The sequence below is a fragment of the Mobula birostris genome, chromosome 27, assembly GCF_030028105.1.
Source record: "Mobula birostris isolate sMobBir1 chromosome 27, sMobBir1.hap1, whole genome shotgun sequence".
Lineage (NCBI taxonomy): Eukaryota > Metazoa > Chordata > Chondrichthyes > Myliobatiformes > Myliobatidae > Mobula > Mobula birostris.
In genome coordinates, this window is record NC_092396.1 from 20,111,624 (window position 1) to 20,129,964 (window position 18,341).

General features: G+C 41.8%; 1 protein-coding gene across 1 annotated transcript in view; it reads right to left on the bottom strand.

Annotated features, from left to right (window-relative positions):
* Nucleotides 1–11,175: 11,175 nt before the first annotated feature.
* Nucleotides 11,176–18,341, bottom strand: part of miip (migration and invasion inhibitory protein) — a 34,906-nt gene continuing 27,740 nt past the window's right edge. Inside the window, exons 11-12 of the transcript XR_011883334.1 lie at nt 13,874–14,227; nt 11,176–11,757 (exon numbers count right to left, since the gene is read on the bottom strand). The gene's annotated coding sequence lies outside the window, so the exon portion shown is untranslated. The remainder of the gene's footprint in view (nt 11,758–13,873; nt 14,228–18,341) is intronic.

Sequence of the window (18,341 nt, forward strand, 5' to 3'; positions counted from 1 at the left end):
TAGGCAGAATGGATGCTGAGAGTTTCTTTCCTCTAGCTGGTGAGTCTACAATCAGGGAGCATAGAGTTAGGAATAAAAGCCCAGGCATTCAGAACTGGGATGAGGAGAACATTCAGAAGGTAGCAATATTTTGGAACACTACAGCCCACAAGATCAGCAGATATTCAGGATGCAAGTTCATACACTTTTAGTACTGAGAGAATAAATAAGTATAGAGATGGGATGGGAAAGTTATCCTCGTAAGCGGAACAAGTGCCACACATGCTCTTACACTTCCTCCCTTACCACCATTCAGGGCCCCAGACAGTCCTTCCAGGTGAGGCAACATGTCAGCTGGGGTGATATACTGCATCCGGTGCTCCCGATGTGGCCTTCTATATATTGGCGAGACACGACACAGTCTAGGAGACCGTTTCACTGAACACCTACACTCTGTCCGCCAGAGAAAGCAGGATCTCCCAGTGGCCACACATTTTAATTCCACGTCCCATTCCCATTCTGATATATCTATCCATGGCCTCCCCTACTGTAAAGATGAAGCCACACTCAGGTTGGAGGAACAACACCTTATATTCCGTCTGGGTAGCCTCCAACCTGATGGCATGAACATTGACTTCTCAAACTTCCGCTAATGCCCCACCTCCCCCTCGTACCCCATCCCTTATTTATTTATTTATTTATTTATTTATTATTTTTCTTTTCTCTCTTTTTTCTCCCTCCATCCTTCTCACTATATCTTCCTCTGGTGCTCCCCTTCCCCTTTCTTTCTCTCTAGGCCTCCCGTCCCATGATCCTCTCCCTTCTCCAGACTCGTATCCCTTTTGCCAATCAACAGACCAGCTCTTGGCTCCATCCCTCCCTCTCCTGTCTTCTCCTATCATTTTGGATCTCCCCCTCCCCCTCCCATTTTCAAATCTCTTATTAGATCTTCTTTCAGTTAGTCCTGACGAAGGGTCTCGGCCTGAAACTCTGACTGTACCTCTTCCTATAGATGCTGCCTGGCCTGCTGTGTTCACGAGCATTTTTTGTGTGTGTTGTTTAATGATTGGCTGCAATATTTTTCTTTATATTTTGACTATGATGCAAGATCATGGTGAAACATCGGAGCCTTGATCAAAGCAACGTGCATGACTCCACTTCAATCAGAATGAGTTGCACTCACTTTCAACTTGCACTTCAAACGGAAAGCCTCAAATATTAAAACATGAGCTTCAAACCTCAATTTGTCTTTCTCTTAATGCAGAATTGTTAATCATCTTCTTATATTTGTCCCTTTATTGAGATGACAAAGCAAACTTTCAGATTTGCAGAATTGGACCAATTACTAACTGAGTTTTGGTTAGCTCTTCCCAGCAACACAAAATGCTGAGAAATTTCAAGTTTACCATAGTGAAGTTATGAGCAGCTGAGATGTTCCATCCTGACTCTTTGATAATTTCGAGGGTTTAATATAAAGTCAGTGAAAGCTGTTCTTATATACAAGACACCAAACAGCATCTGTTACACTGACAGTGGCAGCCAGTATATCTGAAAGTGCAGTCTAAGGAATTGGCAGATGCTTAATGTTGGCTAAGAGTTGAGCTTCCAATCCAAATCTAGTCCATTCCTAAAACTGGCTGTTTCCATTACTCTTGTCACTCAAGTTATCTTTTGCTGAAACCTCATTCATGCCATTGTCAGCTTTGGACATGATAATTACAGCTTCCTGACTCATTATCATCTTCCTTCCATCTGTTACTGCCCACTATGCTTCTGGCATTTAGGGCAGCAATAAAGGTTTTCCTTCTCTCTCTGTCTTTGGCCACATTACTTCGCACACAGATGTAAAAGGATTCTTCACTGCTGTTTCCATAACAATTTTTTGACCAGTCAGGGGTGTGAGCCCTGAGCTGAATGAACCCGGAGGACCAGTGGCCTCTACCCTTTGACCTGTTTGGCACTGGTGACTCTACCAAGAGCCAAAACATAAAGCCCTGATTCCAGCCAACATAGCTCTCTGAGATATTGAGACCCGCAAGCCTTCAAACCCTACGACAAGGCTGTGGTTCTCTTGGAGGCTTTCTTCCATCGGTTCACCCAAAAATCTATGACGCCAACTGTTGCCCACCTGTTAGTCTGGGTTTGCTAATCTGCATTGCTGGTCTGGTTATGCTCTTATTATTAAAAAAAAATCATCCTTGAATTCAAATCTCTCTCCATTGACTTGCCTCAAATCTTTTCAATGGATTGTTCATCTGTATCGCAGTTTTCATTGTTCCATCTTGAGCTATCAGGACCCTAAAGTCAAGTATTCTCTCCCTTAACCTCTTGTAACTCTCTCCTTTAGGCCAGGCTCTGAGACCTATCTACTTGAGCAAGCTTTTGGTTACATCCAAACATTTCCTTATATAGTTTATACAAGACTTTATTCATTAAAAACTCCTGTGAGGCATCTTGAGGTATCTTACTGTGATAGATTGAATACAAAAATATGAACTGTTGCTGTGAGTTAATATGTTGTTGGCCAAGCCCAGGAGTGCACAGAAACAGTCCTGGGCAGCTCTTCATAGACGTGCAGTTTGGTGGTTAAAGTCACATATGGAAGTCACTTACTGACTGAAAAACACCAGGCTAGTACTGTGGAAGGTTTCAAAACAATTATAAAAAACAACTTTTTTAATTTGGCCTACTTGCTGCCTGTTGATGTTGATAGATCAGTGGACCACTCTTAGTCTGGTCTCTGCCTTTTGACCTGTTTGGCATGGGTGACCCTATCAAGAGCTAAAGCATAAAGCCCTGACTTCCAGCCAACAGAGCTCTCCAGGTCATTGAGACACGCAAGCCTCCAACCCACAACAAGATTCTGGTCCTCCTGAGGTCTCTTTTGCTTCATGAATAAATTCCCATTTTTGTCCTTCAGTGGACTTACTCTTTCACTAGCTACACTCTTGCTCCTAATATGCAGCATGTGTAAATTACTTTCAGATGTTCCTTAATCCTGCTTAACAAGGAATTTTATGGCCCCTTACTTCTGTTTTACATTCATCAAGGGTCTTATCTAATATCAACTTCCAAAACCTCACATATGCTTCCTTTTCATTTTGACTAAACTTACAATATCCCAGAACGAGGGGTCACAGTTTGAGGATAAAGGGGAAGCCTTTTAGGACCGAGATGAGGAAAAACTTCTTCACACAGAGAGTGGTGAATCTGGAATTCTCTGCCACAGGAAACAGTTGAGGCCAGTTCATTGGCTATATTTAAGAGGGAGTTAGATATGGCCCTTGTAGCTAAAGGGATCGGGGATATGGAGAGAAGGCAGGTACAGGGTTCTGAGTTGGATGATCAGCCAGGATCGTACTGAATGGCGGTGCAGGCTCGAAGGGCCGAATGGCCTACTCCTGCACCTATTTTCTATGTTTCTATGTTTCTATTACATTCATATAACTTGGTATATTCAATTACAATTTAGTCTATATAATATTTGTCTTTACTAATGATTTTTAATTTTGACTTGTATTTTTATAGCTAGATTGATTTATCTTTACAATCGATGTAAAGCATTTGAGTCTGCATCTTAATGTATGAAAGGTGCTATAAAAATAAAGTTATAATTATTATTTTGGGCTTATCAATGAAACGTCAAAGAAGGAGGGTGCCCACCTGATGACCCCACTCCAAACCCACTGCCAACATCGAGAGTGCCAACTTACCATAGGGATTGAAACATCAAGTCCTAGTAGCTCTACAACTCTACAAAAGACTGGCTAGTTAGAGTTCAGGACTAGCATGTTCCTGTGAAGATGAATGATAAGGATGGCAGGGTTTGAGAACCTCAGATGACATAGAAACATAGAAAATAGGTGCAGGAGTAGGCAGAGACCAGACCAAGAGTGGTCCACTGATCTTCCAGGTTCGGGGGTACAGCTTGAGGCTAACAACTTCGACTGGTAAAACAAGATTGTGATGGAATCAGCCATGAAGAATCCTCTACATCTGAGTGCAACAGTATTCCTGAGTCTCAGCCTGTGTAACTAACAGTAGTAAAAACCAAGAGGAAGCTACTGACAGGGTGAAGGAAGCCCTGAACACCACCACAGATGGAGGATCTTCATTGCTGCCCTCAACACCAGTGGTTTAATGAGCAGGAGCAGGGGAAGGTAAAGAAAGTAGAAAAAGTCCTAAATGAGCATCAGTACTCACCAAGGAGAAAAACATAAATGATGTGGGATCTGAAAGGGGTATGTTTATATTCTAGGGCATGTCAATATTAAGGAGGCAGCACTGAGTGTCTTTAAAAACATTAAGATGGATACATTCCCAAGCCTAATGGAATCTATCACTGAATGCTGAGGGTGGCAAGTGAGCAGATTGCTGGGGCATTGAACAGGTATCTTTATATCTATTTTAACCACAAACAAGAAGAATAGCCAATGTGTTTAACATGGGCTAATCAAGGAATTGTAGGCCAGTGAGCCTTAAATCAGTTGTAAAGAAATTATTGGAGAAAATTCTTAAGTAAAGGATTTACTCGTATTTGTAAATACTTAAATTTAAAGAATCGCCCTCAAAAGATAATTGTCAGGTCAGCTTTTATGAACTACACCCTTAAACTGTGGAATTCAATACCTAAAACTATAAGGGATGTAGACTCAGTTGACACTTTTAAACGCCAGCACAAAACGTATTTACTTAACCTTGCTTTTAACTGACATCTTTTTGTCTTTTATTTTCATGTTTTTTTTAATTTTTATTTTCATCTTTGCATTTTTATCCCATTGTAAAGCACTTTGAACTACATCATCTGTATGAAAAGTGCTCTAGAAATAAAGTTATTAATATTATTATTAACATTGTTTATATTATTATTGTGGATTATTATGATCATGGATTAACTGGAATGGTCAGCATGGTTTAGTAATTCCATCTGACAAATTTAATTGAAATTTTTTGAGGAGGTGACTAAGATCATTTTTAAGGGTAGGGCAGTGGATAGTGTCTACCAGGACTTCTGTAAATTATTTGCCAATGTTCCTCAGAGTAAAGTAGTCCAATGGATTAAGTCTCACTGAATCACAGTGAGCTGGTAATTCAAGAAAATTGGCTTTGTCATAAAAGTTAGAGGGTAATGGTAGAGGGATTCTTTTCTCTGACCAGTGGTGTTGAGCAAGGTTCAGTGCTGGGACCTCTTGTCATTGTTTTATGTAAATAATTTGGACGAGAATGTCGATGTTCTGATAAGTAAGTTTGCAGATGGACATGAAAATGAGTGTTGTTGTGGATAGCGAGGGAGATTGTTAAAGGATATAGAACAGTTGAAAATTTTAGATGAGTAATGCTAATTGGCAAGTGTAAGGTGATGTATTTTTTAAGGTCAAATGCCAAAGGAAAGCATAAAGTAAACGGTGGGAATTCCCAACCTGGGCCCATGGACTCCTCAGTTAATGGTGAGGCTCCAAGGGATACAAAAGGTTGGGAACTCTGCTTTAGAGTATTGATGTTAAAAGGTATCTTGGGGTCCAAGTCCATAGCTCCATGAGAATGGCAATACAAGTGGTTAGGATGCTAAAGAAAGCATAGGGTGTGCTTGCCTTCCTTGGCTGGGGCATTGAGTATAAGAGCTCGTAAATCATGTTGCAGCTGTATCAAACATTTAGAGTATTGTGTGCCTTTCTGGTTGTCACAATGTGGAGGGCTTTGGAAGAGTGCAAATGATGTTGCTGGATTAGAGTGTATTAGCTATAAGGAGAGGTTGGACAAGCTTGGACTGCAACATTTGAGATTCAAGGATTACTTGATAAAAGAATATAAAATTATGAGAAGCATAGATAGAGTAGATAGTCCCAGGGTTAAAATGTCAAATGCAAAAGAATTCTTTTTGTGATCTTTATTAACGACCTGGATGTGGGGGTAGAAGGGTGGGTTGGCAAGTTTGCAGATGACACAAAGGTTGGTGGTGTTGTAGATAGTGTAGAGGGTTGTCAAAGATTGCAGAGAGATATTGATAGGATGCAGAAGTGGGCTGAGAAGTGGCAGATGGAGTTCAACCCGGAGAAGTGTGAGGTGATACACTTTGGAAGGACAAACTCCAAGACAGAGTACAAAGTAAATGGTAGGATACTTGGTAGTGTGGAGGAGCACAGGGATCTCGGGGTACATGTCCACAGATCCCTGAAAGTTGCCTCACAGGTGGATAGGGTAGTTAAGAAAGCTTATGGGGTGTTAGCTTTCATAAGTCGAGGGATAGAGTTTAAGAGTCGTGATGTAATGATGCAGCTCTATAAAACTCTGGTTAGGCCACACTTGGAGTACTGTGTCCATTTCTGGTCACCTCACTATAGGAAGGATGTGGAAGCATTGGAAAAAGTACAGAGGAGATTTACCAGGATGCTGCCTGGTTTAGAAAGTATGCATTATGATCAGAGATTAAGGGAGCTAGGGCTTTACTCTTTGGAGAGAAGGAGGATGAGAGGAGACATGATAGAGGTATACAAGATAATAAGAGGAATAGATAGAGTGGATAGCCAGCGCCTCTTCCCCAGGGCACCACTGCTCTATACAAGAGGACATGGCTTTAAGGTAAGGGGTGGGAAGTTCAAGGGGGATATTAAAGGAAGGTTTTTTACTCAGAGAGTGGTTGATGCGTGGAATGCACTGCCTGAGTCAGTGGTGGAGGCAGATACACTAGTGAAGTTTAAGAGACCACTAGACAGGTATATGGAGGAATTTAAGGTGGGGGCTTATATGGGAGGCAGGGTTTGAGGGTTGGCACAACATTGTGGGCCGAAGGGCCTGTACCGTGCTGTACTGTTCTATTTTCTATATTGGTTTAAGACGAGAGGGGTAAAGTTTAAAGGAGATGAATAAGGCAGAGAATAGAGGGAATATAGACCATTGCAAGCAATGGGATTAGTTAAATTGGTACCATAGTCAGTACAATTTTAGTAGGCTGATGGACCTGTTCCTGTACCGTACCCTTCTACATTCTATAAGCAGTGGAACTCAGCTGCTCCCATTGAGAACAGTTCCACTTAAGTCTGTCTTTATTCCAGGCTGAGGAGGGAATTGTGCTTGGCCGAATATTCAGGTAAACACAAAATAATCTGCAGATGCTGGGGTCAAAGCAACACTCACAACACGCTGGAGGAACTCAGCAGGCCGGGCAGCATCAGTGGAAAAGATCGGTCGACGTTTTGGGCCGGAACCCTTCATCAGGACTGTAGAGGGAAGGGGCAGAGGCCCTATAAAGAAGGTGGGGGGAGGGTGGGAAGGAGAAGCAGGTAGGTTCCAGGTGAAAAACCAGTAAGGGGAAAGATAAAAGGGTGGGGAAAGGGAGGCAGGCAGGTGATAGGCAGGAAAGGTGAGGAAAGAATAGGGGAAAACACAGTGGGTAGTAGAAGGAGGCGGAACCAAGAGGGAGGTGGTAGGCAGCTGGGGGAGGGGCAGAGTGACATAAGGATAGGGGAAGGGAGGGGGAGGGAATTACCGGAAGTTGGAGAATTCTATGTTCATACCAAGGGGCTGGAGACTACCTAGACGGTATATGAGGTGTTGCTCCTCCAACCTGAGTTTAGCCTCATCATGGCAGTAGAGGAGGCCATGTATGGACATATCTGAATGGGAGTGGGAAGCAGAGTTCTCCTCCAACAATCGTCTCCACCGCATCTGCTCCGAGGATGAAGTTTTCCGTTCCAGGACATCTCAAATGTCCTCTTTCTTTAAGGATCGTGGTTTCCCTTCTGCTGTCATCAATGATGCCCTCACCCACATCTCCTCCATTTCCCGCACTTCGGCCCTCACCCCATCCTCCCGCCACCACAACAGGGACAGAGTTCCCCTTGTCCTCACCTACCACCCCACTAGCCTCCGGATCCAACACATTATCCTCCGCAACTTCCGCCACCTTCAACAGGACCCCACCACTAAGCACATCTTTCCCTCTCCACCTTCCACAGGGATCAGTCCCTCCACGACTCCCTGGTCCACACGTCCCTCCCCACAGATCTCCCACCTGACACTTATCCCTGTAAGCATAAGTACTACACCTGTCCCTACACCGCCTCTCTTGCCACCATTCAGGGCCCCAAACAGTACTTCCAAGTGAGGCAACACTTCACATGTGTGTCTGTTGGGGTCACCTATTGCATCCGGTGCTCCCGGTGCGGCTTCCTCTACATCGGTGAAACCCGACGCAGATTGGGGGACCGCTTCGTCGAGCACCTCCGCTCCGTCCGCCAAAACTGACAGGATCTCCCGGTAGCCACCCACTTCAACTCTGCTTCCCACTCCCATTCAGATATGTCCATACATGGCCTCCCCTACTGCCATGATGAGGCTAAACTCAGGTTGGAGGAGCAACACCTCATATACCATTTAGGTAGTCTCCAACCCCTTGGTAAGAACATAGAATTCTCCAACTTCCGGTAATTCCCTCCCCCTCCCTTCCCCTATCCCTATGTCAATCTGCCCCCTCCCCCAGCTGACTACCTCCTCCCTCTTGGTTCTGCCTCCTTCTACTATCCATTGTGTTTTCCCCTATTCTTTCTTCACCTTTCCAGCCTATCACCTGCCTGCCTCCCCTCCCCCACCCCTTTATCTTTCCCCTTACCGGTTTTTCACCTGGAACCTACCAGCCTTCTCCTTCCCACCCTCACCCCACCTTCTTTATAGGGCCTCTGCCCCTTCCCTCTACAGTCCTGATGAAGGGTTCCGGCCCGAAACGTCGACCGATCTTTTCCACTGATGCTGCCCGACCTGCTGAGTTCCTTCAGAATATTCAGGTAAACATATGGTAATGCCACTTTTCTTTGGTAGGGATTTTAAATGTCAGTCTCAGAATCAGAATTATAAAACCTTAAGACATAGGAGCAGAATTAGGCTATTTGGCCCATCAAATCTGCTCTGCCATTTTTTCACAGCTGATGTATTATCCCCCTCAATCCCATCCTCCTGCCTTATCCCCCCGTAACCTTTGACACCCTGACTAATCAAGAATATATCAGCCTCTGATTTAAAAATACCTGATGACTTGGTCTCCCCAGCCATCTGTGGCAATGAATTCCACAGACTCACTACCTACTAGCTAAAGAAATTCCTCCTCATCTCTGTTCTAAATGGATGTCCCTCCATTCTGAGGCTGTGCCCTCTGGTTCAAGACTTCCCCACTATAGGAAACATCCTCTCCACATCCACTCTATCTTGGCCTTTCAATATTCAGTAAGTTTCACTGAGATCCCCCTCATTCTTCTAAACTCCAAACCCAGAACCATCAGACACTCCTCATGTTAACCCTTTCATTCCCAGAATCATTCTCATGAAGCTCCTCTGGACCCTCTCCAATGCCAGCATATCTTTTCTTAGATAAGAGGCCCAAAAATGTCCACAATATTCCAAGGACACGAGAAAATCTGCAGATGCTGGAAATTCAAGCAACACACATAAAATGCTGGTGGAACGCAGCAGGCCAGGAAGTATCTATAGGAAGAAGGACAGTCTCTTACTATCTTACTACCTCTTCTTTCAGTTAGTCCTGACGAAGGGTCTTGGCCCGAAACGTCGACTGTACTTTTTCTTATTGATGCTGCCTGGCCTGCTGCCTCCACCAGCATTTTGTGACAATATCCCAAGTGTGGTCTGACCAATACCCTATAAAACCTCAGCAATACATCCTACTTTTATATTCTAGACCTCTCAAAATGAATCTAACATTTCATTTGCCTTCCTTACCACTGACTCAACCTGCAAGTTAACTTTTAGGTAATCCTGCACGAGGACTTCAAGTCCCTTTGTGTGTCTCATTTTTGAATTTTCTCCCCATTTAGAAAATGGTCTTCGTCTTATTCCTTCTACTAAAGTGCATGACCATACAATTCCCTGCACTATCGTTCATCTGCTGCTTCCTTCCCCATTCTCCCAATCTGTCTATGTCCTTCTACAGACTTCCATCTTCCTCAACATTACTTGTCTTTGTGTCATCTGCAAACTTGGTTACAAAGCCATCAATTCTGTTATCCAAATCATTGACACATCACACTGACACCTGTGGAATACCATTACCAGCAGCCAACCTTTATGACCACTCTTTGCCTCCTGCTGATCATCTAATCTTCTATCCATGCTAGTACCTATCTTGTACTACGATGGACTCTTACCCAATTAAGCAGCCTCATGTGTGGCATCTTATCAAAGGCCTTCTGAAAATCCAAGTACACCTGTAAACAACATCCACTGACTCTTCTTTGTCTATCCTGCCTACTAATTCCTCAAAAAATTCCAACAGATTTGTCAGATTAGATTTCCCCCTATGGAAACCATGCAGACTATGACCTATTTTATCATGTGCCTCCAAGTACCCCACAAACTGATCTTTGATAATAAACTCCAACATCTGGCTTATAAGTAATTTTCTTCTGTTCCCTTCCCTTCTTAAAGAGTGAGTGACATTTGTAATTCCCAGTTCTCTGGAACCATTCCAGAATCTTGTGATTCTTGGAATATCATTACTAATGCCTCCACAATCCCTTCAGCTACCTGTTTCAGAACCCTGGGGTATATTCTCTCTAGTCGAGATGACTTACCTACCTTCAGACCTTTCAACTTGCCAAGCACCTTCTCGAATTTCTGGCATACTACTAGTGTCTTCTACAGTGAAGACTAACGTAAAACACTTATTAAGATCATCTGCCATTTTTTTGTCCCCCTTTACTACCCCTGCAGTGTCATTTTCCAGCAACCAATATCCACTCTTGCCTCTCTTTAACTCTATATATCTGAAAATACTTTTGATATCCTCATTCATATTATTGGTTAGCTTACCTTCATATTTAATCTTTTTTCTTCTTATGGCTTTTTTAGTTGCTTTCTGTTGGTTTTTAAAAACTTCCCAATATTTTTGCCATATTATAGGCCCTCTCTTTTGCTTCTGTGCTGTCTTTGACTTCCTTCATCAGCCACGATTGCATCGTCCTCCCCTTTAGAGTACTGCTTCATCTTTGGGATGTATCTGTCCTCCACCTTCTGAATTGCTCCTGGAAACTCCAGCCATTGCTGTCCTTCTGACATCCCTGCTAGTATCCCTTTCCAATCAACTTTAGCCAGCTCCTTCTCACATGCCTCTGTAATTCCCTTTACTCCAGAATAGAGTTTACTACCACTGGCATGCTTCATGAAATTTATTGTTTCGCAGCAGCAGTACAGTGCAATACATAATAAAAAGAACTAGAAATTGCAATAAGAATATATATGTAATTAAATTAATAGTAGGTAGTACAAAAAGAAGCCAAAATATAGTGAGGTAGTGTACATGGGTTCATTGTCTGTTCAGAAATCTAATGGCAGAGGGGAAGGGGCTATTCCTAAAACATTGAGGTAGCAATAAGAAGAGTGTGTGTCCTGGGTAATGAGGGTCCTTACTGATGGATGCTGCCTTTTTGAGGTATCACCTTTTGAAGGTGTCCTCAATGATGGGGGGAAGGAAGGGGCGCTCGTGCCCATGATGGAACTTTCTGCAGCTTTTTCCATCCTGTGAAGTGGCCCCTCCATACCAGATAGTGATGGAACCAGTAAGAATGTTCTCTGTAGAAATCTGCCAGTCTTTGGTGAAATACCAAATCTACTCAAACTCCTAATGAAATACAGTGGTTGTGGTGTCTTCTTTGTAACTGCATCAACATGTTGGGTCAAGGATAGATCTTTAGAGATGTTGACATCTGGGAGCTCATCCTTTGCACTGCTGACGCCTCGATGAGGACCGGTGTGTGTTCCCTTGACTTCCAATTCCTGAAATACACAATCGATTCCTTGCTTTTACTGATGTTCAGTGCAAGGTCGTTGCTGCGACAACACTTAGCCAGCTGATCTATTGCACTCCTCTAAGCCTCCTCATCACCATCTGAAATTCTGTCAACTACAACAGTTTTATATAGATTAGGATCAGTAGCTTTACTCAGATCAAAAATATGGTGATCTTCTTGAATGCATCAAATAAAGATATCCCAGAAGCACCAGCAGGCCAGGGCATTTCAGATTTTATAGGGAATTAAACCAGACTTAGTTAAATTTTAACCATGCACGAACATTTTTCAGTTAGTGATAAAATATGGTTTCATTGAATGAACTAGTTTAAAAGTAGAAACACAGTAAGATTTTAGAATTGGGTACTGAGACTGGGTCTCGCTCTGATAAACTTGACCATAATAACAAAATAATTGAACATCAAAAGAGTTTTAAAAACAAAAATTGTAGTAAAGAATAGGCTTATATCTTAAAGTTGCAATTTAAAAAAGGGACAATCTAAATGCAAAACATATACAAAAGGAAAATCTGAGGCAGATTCTGGAAAGAGAGAATAGAATGAAAAAATAAAATAGTAAAATGGAGTAACAGACTACTAGAACCAACACAAAACAAATCTACATATCTACATTGCAACATCTATGATTCTACCCTACAAACATTGAAGTAAATTTTAATCTTTAGCCCATTTTAGATACTTTAATCAATCAATTTCTCAAAGTTTGAGCTATAATCTCCACACGTCAAAATTAGTTTAAAATAAAAGTATTGGCTATTAAGTTACTGTATATACCGGCACTCATCTTTTTCAGGAGCCAGTCCAGATAGTTACCAAAAGGGTCTGTTTCTCTGTCCCAGATCAGTCTCATAGCTTCACAGGGTCTCAGACCAACATCAGTCATAATGACATTCACATATCTGCACTTGTTCATATCTGCACTTTCATTCTGTGAAAAAAATCAGTCATCATCCTCCCGTGTCTACTCATTTGCAAACTGCAGGACACCAAAATTGATTAGGTCTCACTTAAACCAATATAGACAGAGTGCTTCAAGAACGTTTCAACCTGTAGTATGGTATCCATGGGTGCTGCATCTACAGGAAATACAAATGCTGCCTGTACAGGAAATGCAAAAATAAAATTAGACCATCAAGAAGGTTAAGATGAGTCTTAGACATAATTAATGCACAAAATTTAAAACAATAATCAAGAGAAACTTCTTACAGGGATGCAAGGTCATGGAATTCATATTCAGGTTTATTGGCTGAAGTACAAACTACAGCATTTGAGATTAGGGTGGAGAAGAAATAAGATGAGGAAATACAATTAGGATCAAATGCGTGCACAGAAAGTAAACGTTGCATGGACTGAGAGGGACAAAAGACCTGTTTGTGCTGTACTTCATGTGCATTTGGTGCTTAATTTAGTTTCTACACACAAGAACAAGGTTGGAGTTTGAATATAAAAGAGACTGCAGATATTGGATCTATAACCTAAAAAGAATGCTGCAGGAACAGAGCCACACACACAAAGTGAGAAATTCAGCAGGTCAGGCTGCATCTATGGAAATTAATAAACAGTCTTATTCTGGCATTTTCCTTTCCAGTCTTGTTGAAGGGTTTCGGTCAGAAATGTCAACTGTTATTCTTTTCCAAAGATCCTGCCTGACCTGCTGAGTTCCTCCAGCATTCTGTGTGTGTCATGCTGCATTTCCAGCATCTGCTGAATTTCTTGTGTTTAGGATTTGCCAGAAGAACAGAGCAGGTCAAATTCTTCCAGCATTCTGTTCTGTGGTCAACAGTGGAGTTCCTAGCTTTGAATCCATAGTTGTCATGGTAATAACCTTGAATGGGTCTATACATTTCAATGTCCTAGGAGAATACTGAGAAGAAATCAGCCTTCCTGATCTTCCTCAGGAGAATAAGTGTGGTTATTAACTAGCGATCAGACCAGTTGCCTGGTTATTTTGGTGTCAAGAGAAGTTGTATTCCATTGTCCACCTAGAAGGGATAGGGGGGAAGATGAGAACAATGAAACACACAATTAAACAGATTCATTATATGATTTATTTCCATTGAATGATTAAAACTGATTACCCACACAGAGGTGGTGATCTGTCCTATCCAACGTCGTCAATCACTGGGAGACTATCGTAGGAATCCGCTGCGGCAGGTTTGGCATTAGGGACTCGCAGGATGTCAGCAGCTGGCCGAGAGAAATGACGGCCAAACCGTGGGGCCACTCGAACTTCACTCTCTGATACTGGGCACTCAGTGGTTTGGCATTTTGTACAGTCAGTGAGGGAACACGGTTTGACCTGCCAGAAGTCATCCAGGCTCACGTTGCTCTTTTCAGCATCTGTTGACACGATGAAGTATCGGATACGTCCTTGCTTGCCAATGTCACACATACATACCCAAGATTCCCACTCAGTCCACTGGAAGTCCGGACCAGCTGGGAAAACAGGAGGCACAGATGTTCAAACCAAACTCCCTGGTATCAGAAGCTACAGCTGAAATGCTCTAATCTCTGGAATCCCCCAGTAATTTGAAAATACAAATGTTTGTATATATATATGTCAAACGTTTCAAACAAAAGCCATTACCCAGCAAAACAAGTGATTTAATTAATTTCTGAACTTGCTTCTTTGTTTACCATAGCACATCCCTAACCCATATTCAGTATTTAGCCTTTTACAAACTCCGAATTAAATAGAAGTGTTCTGATCAATGTCCCATTCTCCCTCCAAGTTCATTCCTGGATTTATTTAAAAAACAAAAATGATTAACGGACTTCACTAAACCTTCCGCAAAAAAAGTTTATAATCACCCTGTATGAAAATTGCAATCTAATTATCTAATCTACTCATAAAATGAATCATTTGTTTTTTACCTCATCACAGAAACACTACATGTCCAGAAGGTGGCCATTGAGACCATAGCAGATTTTCTTACAAGAACAATCCAGTTTGTCCTGCCCTTGACTCTTTCTCCATAGCCTTGCACGGCCTCCCTCCTGCCCACAGATGCTCATCCTCAACAGAGACACCTACCCAACTGCTGAGCACTCTCCTCATCTTCCTCCACCCCTGACCACCATGCCAGTTTATAGAAACGCACTTCAAAAACTCTGATTGCAGTACTTATCTGAAACTGAATTTCAAATTATTATGGCTCTCTGTGTAAAAAGAGATCTTTTGATGTTCTTTTGCCAATCTCCTTAAGTGTTTTCCACCTTCCCACCACCCCCACATCCCAACACAAGGCCTACAGAAGGAATACTGGACACCTTAAATGAAAATACTGAAAACCCTCGTTTTCTGAAACGGTTGAACTCTGTTGAATCCACAGTGTGCCTAGATGGAAGACAGCGTGTTTTCCTCAGGCTTTATCTGAAATAAAATAGAACCTCTCTGTTTTTTCTTTATCTTTTAGCTCATGAAGCAGTTCTTCTTCATTCACATTGTCTAATGCCTTTCTGATATTGTACCATCTAACAAAGTATCCCTCCTCTTCTCTGGAAAGTTCCAGCTCTTCCAGACTATCCATGTAATTGAGTCCACAATCCCCGGACTATTTTTTTAAAATCACACAGTATGGTTTTCTGTAGGACAATAAGAAAACATTGGCCTAATGTTCCACTTGTGGCTGAAGCAGAGGATAATAGAGTCCTGTTTGTCTTTGTAGTGTGTTAATGATGGCTTATACACTCAAGGTGCCTCCTGTACCTAATAGAGTGGCCATTGAGTGTCTGTTATTGGTCCTTTGCTGCTGTAGGCTATCCATTTCAATGTTTGATGTGTTGTGCACTCAGAGACACTCTTCGACATATAACTGTTGTAATGCTGTGGTTATTTGAGTTACTGTCACCTTCCTGTCAGCTTGAACCAATCTGACCATTCTCCTCTGACCACCCTCATTAACAAGGTGTTTTTGCCCACAGAACTCCCACTCACTGGGTGTTTTTCTTTTCTGTTTTTTGCACCATTCTCTGTAAACTCTAGAGACTCTTGTGCGTAAAAATCCCTGGAGATCAGCAGATTCTGAGATATCAAACCACCCCGTATGGCACCAACAATCATTTCATGATCAAGGTCACTTAGATCTCCTTTCTTCCCCATTCTGATGTTTGGTCTCAACAACAACTGAATCTCTTGACCATGCCTGAATGCTTTTATGCATTGAGTTGCTGCCACGTGATTGGCTGATTAGAAATTTGCATTAGCAAGCAGGTGTGCAGGTGTACCTAATAAAGTGGCCACTATCTATATGTTTTGTAAATACATTTATAATATGCCTTGTGCTCTGAGGTATTTTCCTTCATCCATTCAGTATTGTACCCTTTACAGAACATAGAAATCTACAGCACATTACAGGCCCTTCAGCCCACAATGTTGTGCTGACCATGTAACCTACTGTAGAAACTGCCTAGAGCTTCCCTACCAGAAAGCCCTCTGTTTTTCTAAGCTCCATGTACCTACCTAATAGTCTCTTAAAAGGCCCTTTTGTATCCGCCTCTGCCACCATCACTGGCAGTACATTCCACGCACCTACCACCCTCAGTGTAAAAAACTTACCTCTTTATGCGGACAACAGGAATTCTGCAGATGCTGGAAATTCAAGCAACACACATCAAAGCTGCTGGTGAACGCAGCAGGCCAGGCAACATCTCTAGGAAGAGGTACAGTCGACGTTTCAGGCCGAGACCCTTCATCCTGACGAAGGGTCTCGGCCTGAAACGTCAACTGTACCTCTTCCTAGAGATGCTTCCTGGCCTCTTTATGTGGTGCTCTTTCATTTTTCCAACCAAATGGTGTTGGATTTCACCTGTCCATCCACCCTCACAGCCCATACTCATCCCACTCTAACACAATTTCACCACCAGCACACTCCTCTCTTCCCTCGTGCAGTATGCTGAAGCAATTCTTCAATATCCATCAGTACCCATTCCAGTTTTTACAACATCTTCCCTTCTCTCTTTCCCATATCAAGGCCCCACATAGATTTCCACAGGAAGTGATCTTTTTTTGTACTTTTCTCAAGTTAGTATGCTATATTCACTGTTCACAATGCCACATTGATAGCAAACGTTGACTGTGTGATCTCTTTACAAAGTAACTTTATTCTGTTCATAAATATGACCATGAGCTCCCAGTGACTCTTTATTTTATTTCTCCAGCTCAGTGCCACTATAATTTGTCCGTCTTTGGCCTCAAAACTGTTCCAATCAAAGTCAACATGAATCTAAAATCAAATACCATAGTTGCTGGAAATGTAAAATAAAGAGGAGAGGTCTGTTTTTCATTACGCTGATGCTACCTGACCTGCTGAGTATTTCCAGTATTTTCTGCTTTTATTTCAGATCGATATAAGCCTGAGGAACAGACCTCATTTCTTACCCACGCACATTCTGGACTCAGCAGAGTTCAATTATTTCAGAAAATAAACATGCTCAGTGCTTTTGTTTCAGGTTTCCAGCATCCTCCTCTTCAACATTACTTTCTCTAAAGAGAACAATCACCTTTTCTTTAAAGTCTCAAGTCTCTTGAGTTTAGAAATTTTCAAAAGCCTCAATATCCTTACTAAAATGAAGTGCTCAGGTTGAACATAATAACAGAGTTAGGGTCTAAACAATGTTTTCTAAATTTTAGTACGATTCCTTGCTTTGTACTCTATTCCTCTCACAATATAGCAAAGAAACTTTTTTTTTAAAAGAATCTCCAAAATCATGTTGTCACTTTCACATATTTGTATACCTGTACCGCACCATCCAGTTTCTCAATTGATACATGACTTTTAGAAAGAGGAACAGGAGTGGGCCACTTGGTTCAAGCCTGCCCATCCATTCAATACAACCATGGCTGGTGCATGGCCTCACCAATTCCTCATAACCATCGGTTCCTGGACCTTTCTTATACTTATTTACCTTCATTTTTAAATGGAACCAATTATTTCATCTTTCATTATCCCTACCAAAAGGCTTAATATAAAATCAATTTCCTATATGTTTACTTAATTTATCTGACTGACTATATGCTCCTACCATCTTTTTTTATAGGATTTCTGGATTCAGTGTAATAATCTATTTTTTAATTAAGCCCTGTTGTGGTAATTTTAGTGGTATCCTTACATCAATAATTGAAGAACACCACGAAATTCTCCCCAGTCAGAAAAAAGTCCTTTTTTTTTTGCTTCCTACTTAACTTTGTACGTAAACTCCCAGCTTTATCATTTATAACCTTAATTATTAACTTTAATGGAAAGTCCCTAGAATTTCAGCATTCAAGACTGACAGGCCTCAACTGTTCATGAATTATGAATTATGAATTTAAAATTTGTTTCTGGGGTCTGCTTCATCAACGCTTCAGCAAATGTGTGAAGTCTCTGTCACTCCGGCAAAGTGATCCTATTCCACAAGAAATACCCACCCCCGAAAAGTTTTAGTCCTTTTGGGATGTTAGTCCCAGGGAGAAAAAAAATATTTTCTGGAATGTTAACAACTCATACCCAAATCTGTAGGGAAGATAGGGGTCGGTGAGTGATGGAGTGCGGAGGTGAATGTAAATAAT